This window comes from Entelurus aequoreus, linkage group LG14, assembly GCF_033978785.1.
Source record: "Entelurus aequoreus isolate RoL-2023_Sb linkage group LG14, RoL_Eaeq_v1.1, whole genome shotgun sequence".
NCBI lineage: Eukaryota > Metazoa > Chordata > Actinopteri > Syngnathiformes > Syngnathidae > Entelurus > Entelurus aequoreus.
Genome location: NC_084744.1, coordinates 15,299,379 through 15,321,768, shown reverse-complemented (window position 1 = coordinate 15,321,768; position 22,390 = coordinate 15,299,379). Strand labels below are relative to the sequence as shown.

General features: G+C 41.1%; 1 protein-coding gene across 6 annotated transcripts in view; it reads left to right on the top strand.

The window, feature by feature from the left end:
* The window catches only part of LOC133664436 (gap junction alpha-8 protein-like), a 106,868-nt gene that overhangs the window by 59,750 nt on the left and 24,728 nt on the right, over positions 1-22,390 (top strand). For 2 of the 6 annotated variants that reach the window (XM_062069066.1, XM_062069065.1), the window contains one exon: positions 21,785-21,876. The exons of the other annotated variants lie outside the window; for them this stretch is intronic. The gene's annotated coding sequence lies outside the window, so the exon portion shown is untranslated. The remainder of the gene's footprint in view (positions 1-21,784; positions 21,877-22,390) is intronic. 6 annotated transcript variants of the gene reach the window in all.

Here is a 22,390-nt window from a genome sequence, read left to right as displayed (position 1 = left end):
CAATATGCATATCTGCCTAAGCATATAGTACTACAACGGCTCTAGTCAGGGCAATGCACACCTGGCTTACCGAAACCGATTCCAAACCAACGATGGTGAGAGTACTGTTGGCAGACATGTCGAGAGCTTTTGATGTAATTGACCATGGGATCCTGATGCAAAACATACTGGACCTAGGACTGTGCCCATATCTGACAGCCTGGCTACATAGTTACATCTCAGGAAGGAGACAAAGAGTGGTGGCAAATGGAGCTCACAGCCCCTGGATTGAAGTTACATCTGGGGTGCCACAAGGGGGTGTTGTCTCCCCATATGTCTTCCTCCTTTACATGGCCACCCGGGATGCTGTGTTTGAGGACACCCTTGATGTCGGATATGCAGACGACATCGGGCTATCGAGAGCGATCCCCATATCCAGCATCATGTCAGACACAACGATGTGCCAGGAGGCACAAAGGCTGGATGAATGGGCAGCAAATAAGAAAATGATACTCAACGGGAAAAAGTCGGTAGAACTCCGGATATGTTTTGCCCGAAATCCATCACAACCTCCTGCACTGATGTTGGGGGGGACAGGAGGTCCCTGTCGTGGAAACAACAAAGTACCTGGGTTACCACCTCGATCAAAACCTGACTGGAGATGTGCACATCGAGAAGGCAATAAAAACCGCCTCCAAGCGGCTGCACTACCTCACAGTCATGGCGAGACATGGACTACCTGCACACGACCTTGTTACCATCTACACCACTCTCATCAGGCCGTGTCTGGAATATAGCTCAGTGCTCTTAGTGGGCTGCTCCAAAAAACAACAGGCAGAGCTAGAGCAAGTCCAGAAACGTGCCTGTAAAATCATTACGAGGAGAGCTGGAAACATCTCACAACCCCTATCATCACTCCAGACCAGGAGAGAGGAGGCTGCAGTGAAGCTGGTCAGGGATATGCATGATGAGCAACACCCTCTGCATGACCTGCTACCTCCGACACGAGGCAGCCGCACTGCCAGGACATTGAGGAACCAACATAAGCTGGCTGAGCCCAAAGCCAAGACAAAGAGACTTAAAAACTCTACCCTGCATACTGCAATTAAACTGTATTATGACACTATCTAATTAAATAAGTAATACAGTCATATACCAGAATGCTAATAGTTTCCATGCTGCTGTTGCCCTGAAAAAGTTTTTTTTTTTTTTTTTAAATATAAAATACTGTCTGTTCTTTTCATTTTTTTTATCTTTGTTTGTTTGATATTCATTGTAAAGTTCAGCTGTTTTTTCAGTGGGGCCCTGGCTCCACTGCAAGCATGAATAAATAAAGTCAAGTCTAGATACGCTACTGTACTTGGTATCATTACAGCGGATGTCAAGTGTAGATCCACCAATGGCGTTTGTTTACATTGTGACGCCGGTGAGCTACGATGTGTAGTGAAGCATGTTTAGCTATTCCTCGTCCTGCAGGGATGATACTTGTAAGAAACGTACTTTATTTGTCGCCATGGAGGCGAGGATTAGTGATTTAGAAGTAGCTAAAACACTGCCGACTGGGGCTGGATGTTAGCCGCTAGCTAGCTAACCATGTCTTAAAGCATCTCTTCCTGAGGGTGTTTCAGTGTTATAACTTCACCTTTATCTTTAGTTTTTAAGCCAAAATGCGTCTGTTCTCCCTTTTCTGTCTACTGGACCGGTACTTTTCAGAGGCGGTATAGTACCGAATATGATTCATTAGTATTGCGGTACTATACTAATACCAGTATACCGTACAACTCTACTGTACACCATAACATTTTCTGAGTTGGGGCCCATTTTTGGATGATTTAACGCTGCAACCCCTCAGTGGAGTTGGGCCGTAGACACAATGTTATCAAAGGTTAGAGCGCTCAACAGCAGACTCACTTCATACTTAGAGCGAAGGTGTTAGATTAATGAACATTCTGAACAATGTCCCTGGACAACCAGGAAGTCATAAAACACGTCCGTATAGCCAAAATGATTGACTTGGGAGTATGCAAACCCCCTTTAAAAGACATCAAGATAAATGTTTTTTTGTGTCAGCTTTACAAATAGTGATTTGTCCTACTGTGTATGTTGCCTGCTGGCTGCCATGTAAGGCAGGAACAATGTGGACCTTTCATTTGCTGTTTATTTTTAGGGATGTATGGCCAGCACGTGAAAACACATGTCCTCCTACACATGTACACAAACATTGTGTATTGACAAAGTCAGTCTGTTCTCTCACACACACACACGCACACACACACACACACACACAAGTACCCGTCTGTTGCTTCTTGTAGATATCTTTCTTCCTGCTTTTGTTCAGTCGTTCTTTCTCCATGGCTGCTCTCAAGGATGCTGGAAGTCCACACTGGTGACATGACATGAGGGGGGGCTGGTTGGTGGAAGTGGCATTAAGAGAGCATACTTCCTCACCCACATCTTGATAACCTTGTTCCTTGTAACGACAATTGGCCGACTTTTCTTTGCTTTCATTTCATTAAGCTGTTGGTCGACAAAAGTCAGCATATTTTTGGAATGAAAACAGTGGCAAAACCTTTCAATTAAAAGCATTGCTGATGCTGGAGATATGAGGTGTTGAGGACATTTTTTCCTCGACTCAGTCCAGACTGTTGGAATTTTACTATAGAAATAGGAGGTTAGGTGGGAGGATGTGCAATCAGCAACTTGTGTTTGATGTCTAGAGTTAAGCTCGGATGTTTGGTTGCTGAATTACTGGAATTTTGTATTACCAATAGGTGGCACAGTGTCAAAAAGGGATGGGCGAAACACTAAAGAAAGAAACAAAAACAAAATAAATTGTGGTAGTCAGTAACAAATTTAATTCTGAGGAAGAAATTTGTTAAAGGCCTACTGAAACCCACTATTACCGACCACGCAGTCTGATAGTTTATATATCAATGATGAAATCTTAACATTGTAACACATGCCAATACGGTCGGGTTAACTTATAAAGTGCAATTTTAAATTTCCCGGGAAATATCCGGCTGAAAACTTCTCGGTATGATGATGTTTGCGCGTGACATCACGGGTTGAAGCAGACATTTTGGAATAGCACGGTGGCCAGCTTAAGTCGTCTGTTTTCATCACATAATTCCACAGTATTCTGGACATCTGTGTTGGTGAATCTTTTGCAATTTGTTTAATGGACAATGAAGACAGCAAAGAAGAAAGCTGTAGGTGGGATCGGTGTATTAGCGGCTGGCTACAGCAACACAACCAGGAGGACTTTGAGTTGCATAGCAGACGCGCTATCCGACGCTATCCGCCGACCGCACCGATGATCGGGTGAAGTCCTTCGTCGCGCCGTCGATCGCTGGAACGCAGGTGAGCACGGGTGGTGATGAGCAGATGAGGGCTGGCGTAGGTGGAGAGTTAATGTTTTTAGCATAGCTCTGTCGAGGTCCCGTAGCTAAGTTAGCTTCAATGGCGTTGTTAGCAACAGCATTGCTCGGCTTCGCCAGGCTGGACAGCATTAACCGTGTGGTTACAGGTCCAGGGTTTGGTTCGGTGTCTCCTGATAGTAGAAGTAATAGTAGTATTGTTGATCTTCTGTCTATCCTTCCAGTCAGGGGCTTATTTCTTCTGTTTCTATCCGCAGCTAAGCACGATGCTATCACGTTCGCTCTGAAGCTAAAGTGCTTCACCGATGTATTGTCATGGAGATAAAAGTCACTGTGAATGTCCATTTCGCGTTCTCGACTCTCATTTTCAAGAGGATATAGTATCCGAGGTGGTTTAAAATACAAATCCGTGATCCACAATAGAAAAAGGACAAAGTGTGGAATCCAATGAGCCCTTGTACCTAAGTTACGGTCAGAGCGAAAAAAGATACACCCTGGCGTCCTGCACTGCACTCTAATCCTTCACTGTCACTTTCCTCATCCACGAATCTTTCATCCTCGCTCAAATTAATGGGGTAATCGTCGCTTTTTCAGTCCGAATCGCTCTCGCTGCTGGTGTAAACAATGTGCAGATGTGAGGAGCTCTTCAACCTGTGACGTCACGCTACTTCTGGTACAGGTAAGGCTTTTTTTATCAGCGACCAAAAGTTGCGAACTTTATCATCGATGTTCTCTACTAAATCCTTTCAGCAAAAATATTGGCAATATCGCAAAATGATCAAGTATGACACATAGAATGGATCTGCTATCCCCGTTTAAATAAGAAAATCTCATTTCAGTAGGCCTTTAAATCATGCTGTACATTTTCATTTCCTAAGCTAACACCTGCATCAGATCAAATATGTTCATTAGTCTGCGGTTAAAAAGGAGTGTTCGCACCTTGGATAGCTGTTGCACCAGGTGTCTTGACATGAATCATGGCTCCAACACGAGACATGTCAATTGAAACAAAGGAGAGAAATATCAAACTTCTTTAGCAGGTAATGTAATGTTGCAAAATATTTTGATTGTTCACAGTCAGCTGTGTCTATAGTCTGGACCAAGTACAAAAAAACCACGTGGCAACGTTGAAAAAGGCAAGCATACTGGAAGACAAAGGAGAAATCAAAGTGTCAAGACAGAAAATGTAAATGTCAGAAAATACACAGCAAACCAAATGGGCGGAAAATGGAGTCACCCTCGGTGACCGAACTGTAAGAAACCACCTGAAGGAAATGGAATTAAAATACAGACAAACTACAGTATATTCCGAACTATAAGCCACACAAATTCTTATTTGTGTGGCTCATATTTATATGTCCATACATATAAATGTATATGTATGGACATATACATTTTGATTTTGTAAATGTTTATTTACATACCTTAAATGGTGCCTTTAACCACGGCAGTAAAACGGCTGATGAAACAAAACAGAAAAGTCATTGACGTCTTTATTCATATTTTATGAGATGAATAAGATTTTTTCCTTTTTTAATAATGTTCAATAGGTTTTTTAGGATTGTTTTTCCTTGTAATCTGTAAACATTTTGAATTTGAACAGTTTCATAAGTGGAGCGGCTTATAGTCTGGAAAATACGGTAAATGAAAGCTGTCATGAACAGCTAGAACGAAAAAAAAAGTTTCTATTGGGCTAAGGAAAAGCAATCGTGGACTATGGATGACTGGATGAAATTCATATTCAGTGATGAATGGCGAATCTGCATTGGGCAATGTGATGATGCAGGAACTTTTGTTTGGTGCCATTTTAATAACATTTAGAGAAGATGACTACCGGAAGAAGATGTGCACATTTTCACCGTCATTGATGATATTGGGCAGCATGTCAGGTATTGGAACTGGGGAGATGGCTGCCATTACATCTTCAATTTAATACACAAGTTTACATTAACATTTTGGACACTTTTCTCATTGCATCAATCGAAAGGAGGTTTGAGGATGATGACATCATTTTTCAAGATGATAATACGTCTCGCCATGGAGCAAAAAATGTAAGAATTTTCCTTGAAGAGAGACACATAAGGTCAATGTCATGGCCTGAAAATAGTCCGGTTCTTAATCCAATTGAAAATCTGTGGTGGAAATTGAAGAAAATGGTCAATGACAAGACTCCAACCTGCTAAGTTGATCTGACAAATTCAATCAGAGAAAGTTGGAGCAAAATTGATGAAGAGTACTGTTTGACACCTGTTAAGTCCATGCCTCAGAGACTGTAGGCTGTTATAAAAGCCACACTGCAAAAACTGAAATCTAAGTAAGATTGAATATCTCAAATAAGGGTGATATTTGCTTATTTTCTGTCTGATAAGATCATTCTTCCCACTAAGCAGATTTTATGTTAGAGTGTTTTACTTGTTTTAAGGGTTTTGGTCCTAAATTATCTCAGTAAGACATTACAGCTTGTTGCTGAGATTTTATGACCTATATTGAGTAAAACATGCTTGAAACTAGAATATCAACTGTTGCAAAGCTGTGTCATCAACACTCACAAGTATAAAACTACTTTTTTAAAGTAATAATTTCTTATTTCAAGCATGAAAAAAAAAAATCATGAATTGTGTCTTATATTAAAACAGATGAAAGCCAAATGGACTTTGCTGTTTTATTTTCAATGAAATAATAGAAAATACGTACTCATATAGTAGTACAGTTATTATTAGTGAGAATATACTTATTTTAAGGTATTTTTGGGTTCATTGAGGTTAGCTAATTTTACTTGTTTTGGAAAGTCTTGACAAGCCAAATTTTCTTGCTCTATTGGCAGATAATTTTGCTTAGTTCAAATAAAATACCCCTAATTTTTGTAGGTTTTTTTCTTGTTTTTGAACACTGACTTTTTGCAGTGCAGAGATGGTGCAACAAAGTATTACTGGCGAGATGTCATCATTTTTTTCACTCTGCTTGAATCTTTGTCATTGCACGAGTACAATGAAATTTTGTTTTCAGCATAAACCTGTTCAAGGTTAGACAAACAAACATTGTACAGGGTTACAGAACAGGAACGCAGATTGTTCGCCGTGATCTGAAAATTAAACTTTTACTGACCGCCACAATTTATTTTCTTGATTCCTTTTAGTGCCAGAAAGTCAGAAAGTTCCCATTTGAAATGTGACTGTAGTTTTGTGTCTTTTATTAAACAACTGAATAAATATCCTCCAAGTCTGGTGATTACGGAATTTTTGCAGGGGGTTGTACAACCAATTCAAAACAGATTACAAAAGCTTCTAATTTTGCGGTTGGCATATGGAGTAACATATTACATAATTCTCAAAACTGTTCTTATATACTTGTTGATTTATTGTTAATACCTGCTTACTCTCTGTTGTAACATGGTTCTATCTACACTTATGTTAAAATTGTTTTGCTCTTAAATCCTCCCTGTGTCCATGGACTTATTTTCTGAGTTGGTAAACAATAACAAAAAAAGGACAAAAGACACAAAAACAGTTTAAATGAACTACACAACCCTTCTAAACACAAGTGTGACTCCCATCCGATTGTACGCCTGCAATGCCTCTTTTTGACCTCCACCCAGCGCCTCACTCACCATTGTGCCTCTCTCTCCTCCCTTCCATTGACTTGCTCAGAGAGGAAGTTGTTCCTTCCACTTCCTTCATCTTCGGGGAGAACAATTCAAGCTCTCTCTTCTCCGGCCCAGTGAACTTGCCTCGTAATGCTGCTTTCCTGGGAAAGTGGAGGAGAAATAGAATTATTCCGGTACAACAAGCTGTGATTAGGATCAACCAAATTTAACGAAGTAGTAAAGCCTTGTGGTTCATCAATTGATCAATGAATTCAGACATACAGCCAAATAAAATGTCTTGCGTTTACCCGTGTTCATTGATGGTCTCGTTGTTTACTTAACATCAATTAGTTTCAGACAGTAAAATTTTGTTAAATTACCTGAGTCTGCCTTTAGTATTTTTTGATAAGTGTTGGTAAGAAAATGTCTATTGAACACTTACTACCTCACAGGCATATTGTAGGTTTTAAGTGTTCCTACTTTTAAGGGACCCAGAGCGTACAGATGCTCATGAAAATAAATCTGTCAGTCATTTCCCACAATTGGTTTTTGAGTAATCGGTGGATAACAAACTCTACGCGAAACGCCCCCTTTCCATCACCAGACTTATATGAGTGTGTGTGTAGTCATCCACAGAACTAAAGCACAACTCCCCGCATATACAGTGTGTAATCATTCCTTTAAATCTAAAATCTTGTGATTCGGGATGAATAAGGTACCAAAAGACATACTACGCAATATAAAATTGCCTCGAGTCTTTTGTAGGGGGACATCAGCAGACTGATGCAGGCCCGCCTAAATTTTGGAGCTAAAATTGGGCGTTCTAAAAACGAACCTAAGGCCATGTCCACACGTACACGGATACTTAATAAACGCATACTTATCTCTACGTTTAAGCCTCTTATCCACATACAAACGCTTACTTTTGTCTTTAAAAACGCAGACTTTTGCAAATGCTGACCAAAGTGTAGAGATCCAAAACTGTCCACTCAGCGTATGCGTGTACACGGCACAAACGATGACGTCACTGTTGTGCGCTGTCATTTCCAAAGCTCAACACCGCCTTGATGGCTTTAAACGCACTATAAGATGACTTACTGTATGTTTGAACTTACCTATCTTTGGGCAGTTTCACCCATTCCTCTTTGCAGCACCTCTTAAGCTCCATCAGAGTGGATTGGAAGTGTTGGTTTCAGGGTTTCTTCCAAACTTTGATTGATTGATTGGTTTTTCAGTCAATTTTCATTTATTCATTTATTGCATGTAATTACACATAATTTAAAAAAAAAAGTGCATGGTAGATAACACATCATATAAATTAATATAATACAAAAGGTAATGTACAGTGTGTAAGTATGATGATCCAGTTTTGCCTGAAAGGGAGTGGAAAGAAGATCATTTATTTAATCCCACCCCCAGTTCTCCATTCAGTGATTAAAACATTGAATTTCACTGTTACTTTGTTTAAGGATTATAATACAAATGTTATATCATGGTGGCATTACCACAGGTAACAATAATTATTACACGGTAACAATAATTTGTAGCAACAATGTACAACAATGGTAAGGGACAACATACCAACAATGGTAAGGAAACATTGCATGTTAACACTTTGAGACAGAGTACAACAGCAGGTCAAATTAAAGACCCTCATCTCTATATTTGAACCAGACCCGATGTTTGTATAATAGTTTAAATCGATTAACAGTTTGGCATTGTTTGTGTTGTAAGTCCAGTTGGTTCCATAGTTTTACTCCGCATACAGACACACAAAAACGTTTACGAGTGGTTTGAGCTCTCGGCAATGAGAAATATCCAAAGCCTCTCAAGTTATGAGGCTGTACTCGTCTTATAAAAAAACGTTGTAGATTAGGCGGCAATAATTTGTTAAATGCTTTATATAAGATTATTGATGTATTATATTTAACAAGATCATCAAATTTGAGAAACTTTGATTGCATAAACAGATTATGAGTATGTTTTTAAAAAAACAATGTTGTGAATGATCCGCACTGCTCTTTTCTGTAATATGATCAGCGGATTAATTGTGTTGTGGTAAGTATTCCCCCATACTTTAAAACAATATGTAAGGTATGTTTTCATCTAGGATGTATCAGTACATTGCTGCATTCATCTTAGTCTAGTCAGGGAGGTGACCAAGAACCCGATGGTCACTCTGTCAGAGGTACAGCATTCCTCTGTGGAGACAGGAGAACCTTCCAGAAGGACAACCATCTCTGCAGCAAACCACCAATCAGACCTGTATGGTGGAGTGGCCAGACGGAAGCCATTTAAACTTAAATTTGACTTTGTAAAAAGTTTGGCAAAATGCACCTGAAAGACTCTCAGACTATTAGAAACAAAATTCTCTGGTCTGATTAGACACATATTGAACTTTTTGGCGTGAATACCAGGTGTCATGTTTAGAGGAAACCAGGCGAAGCTCATCACCAGGCCAATACCATCCGTACAGTGAAGCATGGTGGTGGCAGGATCATGCTGTGGGGATGTTGTTCAGCGGCACGAACTGTGAAACTAGTCAAGATAGAGGGAAAGATAAATGCAGAAAGGGACAGAGACATCCTGGATAAAAAACAATACTTCCCATCCAATCTAATGGAGCTTGAAAGGTGCTGCACAGCGGAATTGGCAAAGAGGAATGAGCGAAACTGCTCAAAGATAGATGTGCCAAGCTTGTGGCATCGTCTTCAAAAAGTCGTTTAAAGGGGTCTGAATACTCTACGCACCCATTGTAGTGTGTGTATGCACGCTACAACAGCTTCTTCAAGTTGGATTTGAATAATACTACATTAATGAAACTTTGTTTCACTTTATTGTCATCATAATACCCTGATGTTATTAGTGATGTTAAGAGTTCTGTTTAGTACAAATGTTTGTCAAGCCAAAGTTTGTGTGTGTGTGTGTGTTTACGTGTACAATGGCTGTCCACTGCTCCTCAAGAGAGTATGTTTCAAATGCAGACACTACATTTCGTAGTCTGCAGTCACATACTTTGTGATGACAATAAAGACCTTCTAAAAAAGTTTGCTTGCACAAGGGAATATGTCAGTTTTATACTAACTATCAAAACAATTGAATTAATTGATAGACGCTACATTATTGTGTATTTTCTATTGAATAGTCAAATAGATCAATGATCACTGTCCAGATGCTTTGATACCAGGTTGTTCAATCACAGCCAATATACGGGCAATCCCATTCCGCTGTGGTCGCACTCATGAAACAACAATGTGCATTTGGATAGTTTGGATGGTTGGATAGGTTGTTAATTCAGAGTGGCATTATGGTCACTTTATCCTCATCTCAATGGATGATGTCTGATATCCAGTGCAATATAATGAACTTAGTCCCGCCTAAGAGGTGCGTGAGAACAAAAGTACTTAAGTCGATGGGAGAATACGTGGAAGGCCAGATTTGACAGGGAAAGCCCACAATTAAGGTTGCTTCACCCGTGTTTTTTACAAAAAGGTCTTCCATTGATGGTCCAGTTGAAACAACACCCTTTTATATCCACTTTATTTTTTTACTTTTCCACCATATCCTCTAACTTATCAAGGATTTAATCATTGTATATTCCAGTGTTCAACAATGAAACCAAAAACTTTAGTAGTAGACAATAGCTGACATCCCCCGCCCACCACACACACACACACACACACACACACACACACACACACACACACACACACACACACACTCTCTCACACACACACACACACACACACACACACATGTGCACGCAGAGGCAGTGCAGGATGCAGAAAGGGAAACTTTAAGAATAAATGAACGTAGCGTCCAAACACTCCAAGTCTTCTCACCATCTAAAACGGCTGACTTTTGTAATCTTAACCAACAATCCATCTGTATTTACACCTGCATGCACAATCGCCGGCGACAAATATTCACTGAGAAACAAAAATTTGTGTGTACAGTAGTACCTCAGCTTACAAGCTTAATTGGTTCTGTGATGGAGCTCTTAACTCAAAAAACTTGAATCTCAAATCAACGTCTCCCAATGAAATAAAATACAATTAATTTAATTGGTGCTTGGCCACCCAAAACAAAATTTTAACATGTAGCATCCCTTTTAAAAAGAAAAACGTTTTTTTAGATAATGAATATTGTAATAAAAACAATACAATAGAATGTACTACTAACAACTACAGTACTTAACTTACAGTACGTTGGAGCGTTTTTTGAGTCAATTTCTTTGTTGGCATTGAAAATTGAAAAATGTGTCTGAGTTCGCTCTCAGTCCTGCTGGAGTGATTGCCAAGTGCCAAAGTGTGATAAATCAGCAAACGGGCATTAAGTCATGCGCAACCCAGGTAATGTAATATGGCACCATTGGATTTTACGTGAAGGACCGGCGGGATTCGGTCAGTGCCAAAAAAGTACCAAATTTGGTACCCATCCCTTGTGGGGGATGCTTGTAAATACAATTTTTGCTTGTAACTTTTAAAGCATAATAATTAGCTAAGAGACAGCTCTTATCTCAAAACACTCTTCAATTTGGGCACTCCTATGTTGAGGCATACTTGCCAACCCTGCATCAACAATCATTTTATCTAATCATTTGAAATCAGCAAAACAGATTAGCAACAAAACTACTCTCTAACAGAACTGGTCACTTTCTGTCGTAATCACACTAAAACAAACAAATGATATATCGTATTGACAGCAGCCACTCACTAATTCTTCTGTATTACGACAAATTCAAGTTCTACCCAGTAATTATTAACTGAGTAATTATTAACATTGTAATTAATAATTACTGTGTAACTGAATCATATTTGTTAGATAATTAATAATTTTGAGCATCTGACAAAGGTTAGTTACTTATTATGTGTTGAATGTGGTCTTGTAAAACGTGTCAGTGGGATCTAAATTCCCAGGCGCGGCCACCGCTGCTGCCCACTGCTCCCCTCACCTCCCAGGTGAGGGGAGCTCAAGGGTGATGGGTCAAAATGCAGAGAATAATTTAGCCACACCTAGTGTGTGTGTGACAATCATTGGTACTTAAATACAAAAAAAATTAGATATTAAATAAATATATATATATATATATATATATATATATATATATATATATATATATATATATATATATATATATATATATATATATATATATATATATATATATATATATATATATATATATATATATATATAGATGCAGGTATTTCACCGTAAATTCTGTAGGTTTTTTTGTAAACAGGTTAACAATACATCCGTTTTTTTAAAAATAGTAATTTACCGTAAGCAAAAACGAATATGAACTGTTTAATTAACAGATTCAACATCAACATACCGTAATGTCCTATATGTCATGACTGTATTTTTTATGGTGAATTCTTGGCTAACACAGCTACCGGTATTTTAACGTAAATTCTGTTTCTACAGTGTACACCAATTTTACTCTATTGGTGAGAATTATCCAGAAATATTGACTATACAGTGGCACCCCGATCCATAGTTGCCATATATATATATATATATATATATATATATATATATATATATATATATATATATATATATATATATATATATATATATATCCATCCATCCATCCATCCATCTTCTTCCGCTTATCCGAGGTCGGGTCGCGGGGGCAGCAGCTTAAGCAGGGAAGCCCAGACTTCCCTCTCCCCAGCCACTTCGTCCAGCTCCTCCCGGGGGATCCCGAGGCGTTCCCAGGCCAGCCGGGAGACATAGTCTTCCCAACGTGTCCTGGGTCTTCCCCGTGGCCTCCTACCGGTCGGACGTGCCCTAAACACCTCCCTAGGGAGGCGTTCGGGTGGCATCCTGACCAGATGCCCGAACCACCTCATCTGGCTCCTCTCGATGTGGAGGAGCAGCGGCTTTAGTTTGAGCTCCCCCCGGATGGCAGAGCTTCTCACCCTATCTCTAAGGGAGAGCCCCGCCACCCGGCGGAGGAAACTCATTTCGGCCGCTTGTACCCGTGATCTTGTCCTTTCGGTCATAACCCAAAGCTCATGACCATAGGTGAGGATGGGAACGTAGATCGACCGGTAAATTGAGAGCTTTGCCTTCCGGCTCAGCTCCTTCTTCACCACAACGGATCGATACAGCGTCCGCATTACTGAAGACGCCGCACCGATCCGCCTGTCGATCTCACGATCCACTCCTCCCTCACTCGTGAACAAGACTCCGAGGTACTTGAACTCATTCACCTGGGGCAGGGTCTCCTCCGCAACCTGGAGATGGCACTCCACCCTTTTCCGGGCGAGAACCATGGATTCTGACTTGGAGGTGCTGATTCTCATCCCAGTCGCTTCACACTCAGCTGCGAACCGATCCAGCGAGAGCTGAAGATCCTGGCCAGATGAAGCCATCAGGACCACATCATCTGCAAAAAGCAGAGACCTAATCCTGCAGCCACCAAACCAGATCCCCTCAACGCCTTGACTGCGCCTAGAAATTCTGTCCATAAAAGTTATGAACAGAATCGGTGACAAAGGGCAGCCTTGGCGGAGTGCAACCCTCACTGGAAACGTGTCCGATTTACTGCCGGCAATGCGGACCAAACTCTGGCACTGATCATACAGGGAGCGGACCGCCACAATCAGACAGTCCGATACCCCATACTCTCTGAGCACTCCCCACAGGACTTCCCGAGGGACACGGTCGAATGCCTTCTCCAAGTCCACAAAACACATGTAGACTGGTTGGGCAAACTCCCATGCACCCTCAAGGACCCTGCCGAGAGTATAGAGCTGGTCCACAGTTCCACGACCAGGACGAAAACCACACTGTTCCTCCTGAATCCGAGGTTCGACTATCCGGCGTAGCCTCCTCTCCAGCACACCTGAATAGACCTTACCGGGAAGGCTGAGGAGTGTGATCCACGATAGTTAGAACACACCCTCCGGTTCCCCTTCTTAAAGAGAGGAACCACCACCCCGGTCTGCCAATCCAGAGGTACCGCCCCCGATGTCCACGCGATGCTGCAGAGTCTTGTCAACCAAGACAGCCCCACAGCATCCAGAGCCTTAAGGAACTCCGGGCGGGTCTCATGCACCCCCGGGGCCTTGCCACCGAGGAGCTTTTTAACTACCTCAGCAACCTCAGCCCCAGAAATAGGAGAGCCCACCACAGATTCCCCAGGCACTGCTTCCTCATAGGAAGACGTGTTGGTGGGATTGAGGAGGTCTTCGAAGTATTCCCTCCACTGATCCACAACATCCGCAGTCAAGGTCAGCAGAACACCATCCTCACCATACACGGTGTTGATAGTGCACTGCTTCCCCTTCATGAGGTGGCGGATGTTGGTCCAGAATCGCTTCGAAGCCGTCCGGAAGTCGTTTTCCATGGCTTCCCCGAACTCCTCCCATGTCCGAGTTTTTGCCTCCGCGACCGCCGAAGCCACACACCGCTTGGCCTGTCGGTACCTGTTCGCTGCCTCAGGAGTCCTATGAGCCAAAAGAACCCGATAGGACTCCTTCTTCAGCTTGACGGCATCCCTCACCGCCGGTGTCCACCAACGGGTTCTAGGATTACCGCCACGACAGGCACCAACTACCTTGCGGCCACAGCTCCAATCAGCCGCCTCGACAATAGAGGCGCGGAACATGGTCCATTCGGACTCAATGTCCAGCACCTCCCTCGTGACATGTTCAAAGTTCTTCCGGAGGTGGGAATTGAAACTCTCTCTGACAGGAGACTCTGCCAGACGTTCCCAGCAAACCCTCACAATGCGTTTGGGCCTGCCAGGTCTGTCCGGCATCCTCCCCCACCATCGCAGCCAACTCACCACCAGGTGGTGATCGGTAGAAAGCTCCGCCCCTCTCTTCACCCGAGTGTCCAAAACATGAGGCCGCAAATCCGACGACACAACTACAAAGTCGATCATGGAACTGCGGCCTAGGGTGTCCTGGTGCCAAGTGCACATATGGACACCCTTATGCTTGAACATGGTGTTCGTTATGGACAATCTGTGACGGGCACAAAAGTCCAATAACAAAACACCGCTCGGGTTCAGATCCGGGCAGCCATTCTTCCCAATCACGCCTCTCCAGGTTTCACTGTCGCTGCCAACATGAGCGTTGAAGTCCCCCAGTAGAACGAGGGAATCACCCGGGGGAGCACTCTCAAGTACTCCCTCGAGTGAATCCAAAAAGGGTGGGTACTCTGAGCTGCGGTTTGGCGCGTAAGCGCAAACCACAGTCAGGACCCGTTCCCCCACCCGAAGGCGGAGGGAAGCTACCCTCTCGTCCACCGGGTTGAACTCCAACATGCAGGCTCTGAGCCGGGGGGCAACAAGAATTGCCACCCCAGCCCGTCGCCTCTCACTGCCGGCAACGCCAGAGTAGAAGAGAGTCCAGCCCCTCTCGAGAGAACTGGTTCCAGAGCCCTTGCTGTGCGTCGAAGTGAGTCCGACTATGTCTAGTCGGAACTTCTCCACCTCGCGCACTAGCTCAGGCTCCTTCCCCCCCAGCGAGGTGACGTTCCACGTCCCAAGAGCTAGCTTCTGTAGCCGAGGATCGGACCGCCAAGTGCCCTGCCTTTGGCTGCCGCCCAACTCACATCGCACCCGACCTCTATGACCCCTGCTATGGGTGGTGAGCCCATTGGAGGGGTAACCCACGTTGCCTCTTCGGGCTGTGCCCGGCCGGGCCCCATGGGGACAGGCCCGGCCACCAGGCGCTCTCCATCGTGCCCCACCTCCGGGCCTGGCTCCAGAGGGGGGCCCCGGTGACCCGCGTCCGGGCGAGGGAAATCTGGGTCCGTAGTTTTTATTTTTCATTGAGGTCTTCGAGCTGCTCTTTGTCTGATCCCTCACCTAGGACCAGTTTGTCTTGGGAGACCCTACCAGGGGGCATAAAGCCCCCGGACAACATAGCTCCTAGGATCATTGGGACACGCAAACTCCTCTACCACGGTAAGGTGGCAGCTCAGAGAGGAGATATATATATATATGTGTGTATATATATATATGTGTATATATATATATATATATATGTGTATATATATATGTGTATATATATATATATATGTGTATATATATATGTATATATATATATATATGTATATATATATATATATATATATATACATATGGAAGACATCCCCTCCTATTGGTACATGTATATGTATGTATATATTAGTGTTGTCCCAATACCAATATCTTGGTACTGGTACCAAAATTATTTCTATACTTTTCGGTACTTTTCTAAATAAAGGGGACCACAAAAATTATTGGCTTTATTTTAACAAACAATCTTACGGTACATTAAACATGTTTCTTATTGCAAATTTGTCCTTAAATAAAATAGTGAACATACAAGACAACTTGTCTCTTATTAGTAAACAAGCAAACAAAGGCTCCTAATTTAGCTGCTGATGTATGCAGTAACATATTGTGTCATTTTCCATTCTATTATTTTGTCAAAATTGATAAGGACAAGTGGTAGAAAATTAATTATTAATCTACTTGTTCATTTACTGTTAATATCTGCTTACTTTCTGTTTTAACTTCTGTTAAAATGTAATAATCACTTATTCTTCTGTTGTTTAATACTTTACATTAGTTTTGGATGATACCACAAATTTGGGTATCAATCCGATACCAAGTCGTTACAGGATCATACATTAGTCATATTCAAAGTCCTCATGTGTCCAGAGACATATTTCCTAAGTTTATATACATAATATACATTTTTTTTAAACGAAAGAAGATGTTGTAATGCCAAAAAATATTGACGTAAACATAGTAGTATCGACTAGATATGCTCATTACAGTGGACGTTAGGTGTAGATCCACCAATGGCGTTTGTTTACATTTTTTTACAACTCTGCATGTACAAAAATTCAAAGTAAATCACTGTTTGCAATTTCAAAATCAGACAGTTTCCTCTTCAAATTTTTTGACAAACTCATGAATGTTTTGCATCTCCTTAACAATGTTCGGGAAGAATGTACTCCGAACTGCCCTTGTAATTTCATTCAGAATAAGGAGATATTTCTGAGAAAAAGATCACTGAAATCCTCATGTATATCCATGTCACCTTCATCTGTACCTGTCTCTGTGCCTGCCTCAAACACTTAGGGCCAAAGTCATGTGATTCGGGTCGAATAGATGATGACTGGGCACATTCTCTGAATAACTTACCAATACTGGTATCTTGAAAATTCCTAGGTTTTCGGGACATGGAGCGGTACATGAGGATTTTAACTTAAAAGTATTGTACAACCTTTCACTGGACAACTCAAAACACGTTCTTCTGCAACATGTTACTTCAAGTGAGCTATCAAAAGTGAGCCTTATCTGTTAAATAGCTTCTAGCAACCACTTCCAAAACATTTAAAGACACAGCATGCTTCATTTTGATGCACTTTGCAATAAAGCACATAGACATATCCCCTCAATGTTTGAAAAGACTTGCCACAAAAATACAAGACATGTTGCCATCCAAAAGTAAACTAGGCTAATGCTTTAACACAGACTCTTAAAACAACGATGATATGCAACACTCATCTTTTTCAACTTTAAACATGCCTCAAAGACTAAAACAGTAGCTAACAGGACACTGAAGTTACCCAATTATTTTCAAGGAAGCTTCTTCTTCTTTGGTTTTGGGCAGGCTCGACACATCTTGATTGTATTGCTGCCCTCCACAGGTCTTTATCGGGTTTTCTTCAGCCACCCAGATCTTACTATATAGTCCAGTTTTATAAAGGTATTTTAAAACCGCTTTTGCGGATTCTTTATGTTCCCAGCCAACAATATTTTTTAGTGAAGTGTTTGTTTCCAATTTCTGACAGCTTTGCATACATGATGGCTCTCTCTTCATTAGGTTTACTGCAAACCGTAAGAATATGGGCGACGCTCTCTTCCTCGCCATATTCAAGAAAGCTTTTGTGAGAAAAAGCTTAAAGAATGTGAGAAGGGTTCAGCTGTGGCCTGGGCCTTTCTGGATAGCGTTCCCTCAACCAATCGCGTATAGTTTTGCAATGCTCACCGGATATGATGTGATTTCTCCTTCCATATTGATACATTTACGTCATTGTCCAAATAACATATTTGACGGGAGATTATGTGAGTAAGCAGGCTATTGTTTATTTTGTCATATTTTGTATGTATGTGGGCTCATACACACCGCAATGCTTGTTCTGCAAAGTAAGTTTTTATTTTATTAATGTCAATTCCTTTTAACACATCCGTTTTTTCCCAGCCCCATCCTGTAGCCGCGGTCCGGCCTTCAAAATAAAAATACATAAGTACCAGGTAACATCCCACTTTGTCTTTTTTTTATAACTATGGCATTTTCCTTTTTCCTCGCCCTAAACTTAACCAACCCTTTACTTGGACTAACGTTCCTAGAATGGCTTACTTAGTTAGTTCCTCGTTAGTTCTACGCAACCTGTACAGATTGAAGATCTTATTTCGAATCTCTGGGATGATGTTAAGAGGGAGGCCATCTTGTGTGCGAAAACGGGAACCCCCACCAGCATCGGAACGCTCATATGTGGCTGCAGTTGACTTTCTTTGTCAGCTGTAGCTTTAGGTCTGCCGTGTGGGTCAGAGAGGCTGAGCAAGCACTACGCATGTGCAATGGGCACGCATAACAAGATGCTGCCATCTAACATTGCTTTCTTCTTTTGACTGCAGCCAAACAAATAAATACATTGACTTTCAAGAACTAGTGTTCAACCTGTAATGGTTTTACGTTTTACCACAAAATGCAATACTATGGACTAAATTGTCAAAGTTGGGACCTGGATCAATCAACAATATCATTTTACAGTATGTCCACATACTGTACAGCAGAGGTCAGCAGAAACACGTTCTCTGAGGCCTTAATTACACTTAAATAAAGTATGTTTTTCCTTGACAACAACCTTCCAACAATTAAAAAAATACCATATATTCAACTTATTCTTTCTGTAGAAATTATTTTGCTGAATGGTTAACAGTCCTATGCTGTATATTTAAATGTACAATCTGCAAAATCTTTAAATTTAGACAAAATACCGTAAAGTTGGAGTATTTGCATGCTTGGGATATTACGGTATTTGCAAATGCATTTTACAATTTTTCATTATTTTCACATTAAAGTAATGTGTTTTCTACATATTATGACTATGGTAATTTAGGTTATCTACTGTTTCTTGGTTTGCAGGAATGTACTCCATTTACTACTGTGATAAACGTTTTGATTTTACTGTGTTTTACTGTTGCTATTTAGCAACTACGTGCCTGTAGTCATTTTTTACAGTGTATATTTTAATCATTAAATATACAGTAAAAAAAAAAAAAAGGCTCCTCAAGAGCTGGCTCCCTTCAAAGGGCCAAAAATCCCATCTCTAGTGTTCAACTGACTTGGTTATTCACAATTTGAGGCAAAATAACCATTGATTTGAACATTTACCTTTACAAACATAAAGGCAATAATACTGTGTGTAATAACTGGACCCTAAACTAACAGTTAAAAATCATGTTAATGTTATGCTGTCTTGAAATAAACAGACCAGGACCGATTTTGTTGATGACATCAATTAATCCACCGAAGTAATTTGTAACCCACTACCGGGCACTTTATATGTGGGAGCAGGGGTCTTCAACATTGTCCAGGCCAAGGACCCCTAAACTGATGGAGCACTAGAGCAGGGACCCCTACTTACAGTATATATCTTGTAAAAAAAAATTGGGTTTAATAATTAATAATTCTAAGATATTAAAATAATAGCAGTCGTGCCGTTAATAGCTTGCTGGCAAATAGCGCGCTAATCACTGGCTGGCAACTGCCACACTAATCGCTAGCTAGCAACTGGTGCGTTATTTACCAGCTGACAACTACAGCGCTAATCGTTAGCTGGCAACTGCCCCACTAATTGATAGCTGGCAACTAGAGCACTAATCGCTAGCTGGCAACTAGTGTGCAAATCAGTAGCTGGCAACTACCCCTAGCTGGTAACTAGAGTGCTAATTGCTATCTATCTTGAATACTAACATGAATACGATAATATAGTTTGGTTTTTATTTTAAAAGAGCAAAGTACAGTGAGTAAGGCACAGGTGTCAAACTCAAGGCCCGGTGTCCAGATGTGGCCCACCATTTCATTTTATTTGGCCCTCGAAAGCCTGGAAATAATATGTATCAATAAAGTACTGTAACTTTTCTTACTAAATGTATTATTTCTTTCTATTTTGGGGAAAAACACTATATTGCCAAAAGTATTTGGCCACCCATCCAAGCATGTAGCCACTAGACTATAGAGCAGTAGAGACATGTTCTCTGGAGTGATGAATCACGTTTTTCCATCTGGCAATCTGATGGACGAGTCTGGGTTTGGAGGTTGCCAGCAGAACTGCATTGTGCCGAGTGTGAAATTTGGTGGAGGAGGAATTATGGTGTAGGGTTTTTTTTCAGGAGTTGGGCTTGGCCCCTTAGTTCCAGTGAAAGGAACTTTGAATGCTCCAGGATACCAAAACATTTTGGACAATTCCATGCTCCCACCCGGGTGGGAACAGTTTGGAGCGGGCCCCTTCCTCTTCCAACATGACTGTGCACCAGTGCACAGAGCAAGGTCCATAAAGACATGGATGACAGAGTCTGGTGTGCATGAATTTGACTGGCCTGCACAGAGTCCTAACCTAAACCCGATAGAACACTTTTGGGACTGAGAGCCAGGCCTTCTCAACCAACATCAGTGGTCGAAAATTGCTATAAACACAAAACTATGGGTTAGGAATGGGATGGCACTTCAAGTTCAGATGTGAGTCAGAGCAGGTGGCCAAATAGTTTTGGCAATATAGTGTATATGTACTCCATGTAATCGCAAATTATGTTAACTCAAATATTGTCTAATTATGCAAAAATATATTATCAAACATTCAAACCATTTTTTAAATACAAATAAATACTAATAATGATTTCAAAGCAAGTTATCCATCAAATTGTGCAATGTAAAAGTAGCAATAGATTTCATGGTAAAATTGTGAAATTTACTGTGTATTTTACAGCATTTTTCTCGAAATGAAAAAAAAACAGTACTTAAACCGTGATGCCGTTTTGGCATTTACAGTAATACACCGGAAAATCTACAGTTGTTGATTTGCGGTAAAAAAAACAACAACAAAAACTGGCAGCTCAGGTGCCAAAATTTTACTGTAAAATTGATTTTTTTTTAAAATTTATAGTAAAAAACAAATGTACATTTTACAGTCAAATTCTGCCAACTGAGCTGCCTTTTTTTTTACCATAAAAAAACAGCAGTACAGTTTTTCCATTTACAGTAATATACACTACATCTTGAGGTGAAATTATTGCAACTTACCATATTTTTTTTACATTTTAGTTTTAAAAAAAAATCTACTAATGAAATGAATTTTAAAAATTGTGTAATAATAGTAGTCACTGTTAGACGCGGCCCTCTGGGGCCAAACATAACTGCGATGTGGCCCTCAGTGGAAACGACTTTGACACATCTGGAGTAGGGTGTCCATGCCAAGGCCTTTTATAAACAATATTACAGTGTGTTAGCTCAATGTTAATGTGTATTTAAAAAATAACCAATCAACTAAATATATCACTACCCCCCTGCAGACCTCCGTGTTAGAGCAATGTTCTTGTCTTCATCAATACATGCTTAAATTTGAATAATACGCCAAATTGACTTCCTATTTTCCAACTCTCTTCCAAAAGTTAGTTACATTTCACACCTGTAGGGGGAAGCAGAGCTGCCATTGGTCAGCCGTCATTCATTTTGCAAACCACTTGATCCTCTGCAGGGTCACGGAGGGCTGCCAATATTCGCTGAGAAATAATAAAAATGTAATGTTTGTGTTAAAGGCTCCACACACTAGGACAGGAAAGAACGGGCCTTGTGCTTACAGAGGAAACGACAGGTCAGCACAGAGGAATGTTCTGACTGCAAAAGGCAGGTGAGAACGTTTCTGCTACGGCAATCACATGCCTCTATCTTGACATCTCACCCACCCCCCCTTACCCTCCTCGAAATAACAAAACCAAACAAGAGCTTCCAAACAGATGAGTTGTGAAAAAAAAAAAAAAAAAGTGCGCAAAGAGAAAGAGAGAGCTTTGTTCGAAAGACCACAATGACGAACAGGACTTATGTTTTCATGCTAAACAAACAAGCGTCTTTTTTGTCTTAGCACTGAGGTCTTAGTGTTGCGCCTATGTCACAGGGCTCAGAGTTGCCCCCCAGGTCACGGCTGATAGCATCTCCTAAATCTCACAGTGAAAGCCTCCTTTCTGTGCCGCGTTAAAAGGCAGAACATGATGATTTCGTAATATTTTGGACTCCGCCAGCTGTGATGAAAGGGCTAAATGGGTATTGCAGCGTCATGGTATATAATGAGCACGTAAACATATTCAGATAGAAAAATTTGAACTATTAGGTGTAAAGCCGTGTGACATAAAACTGTGGTTCTCAAC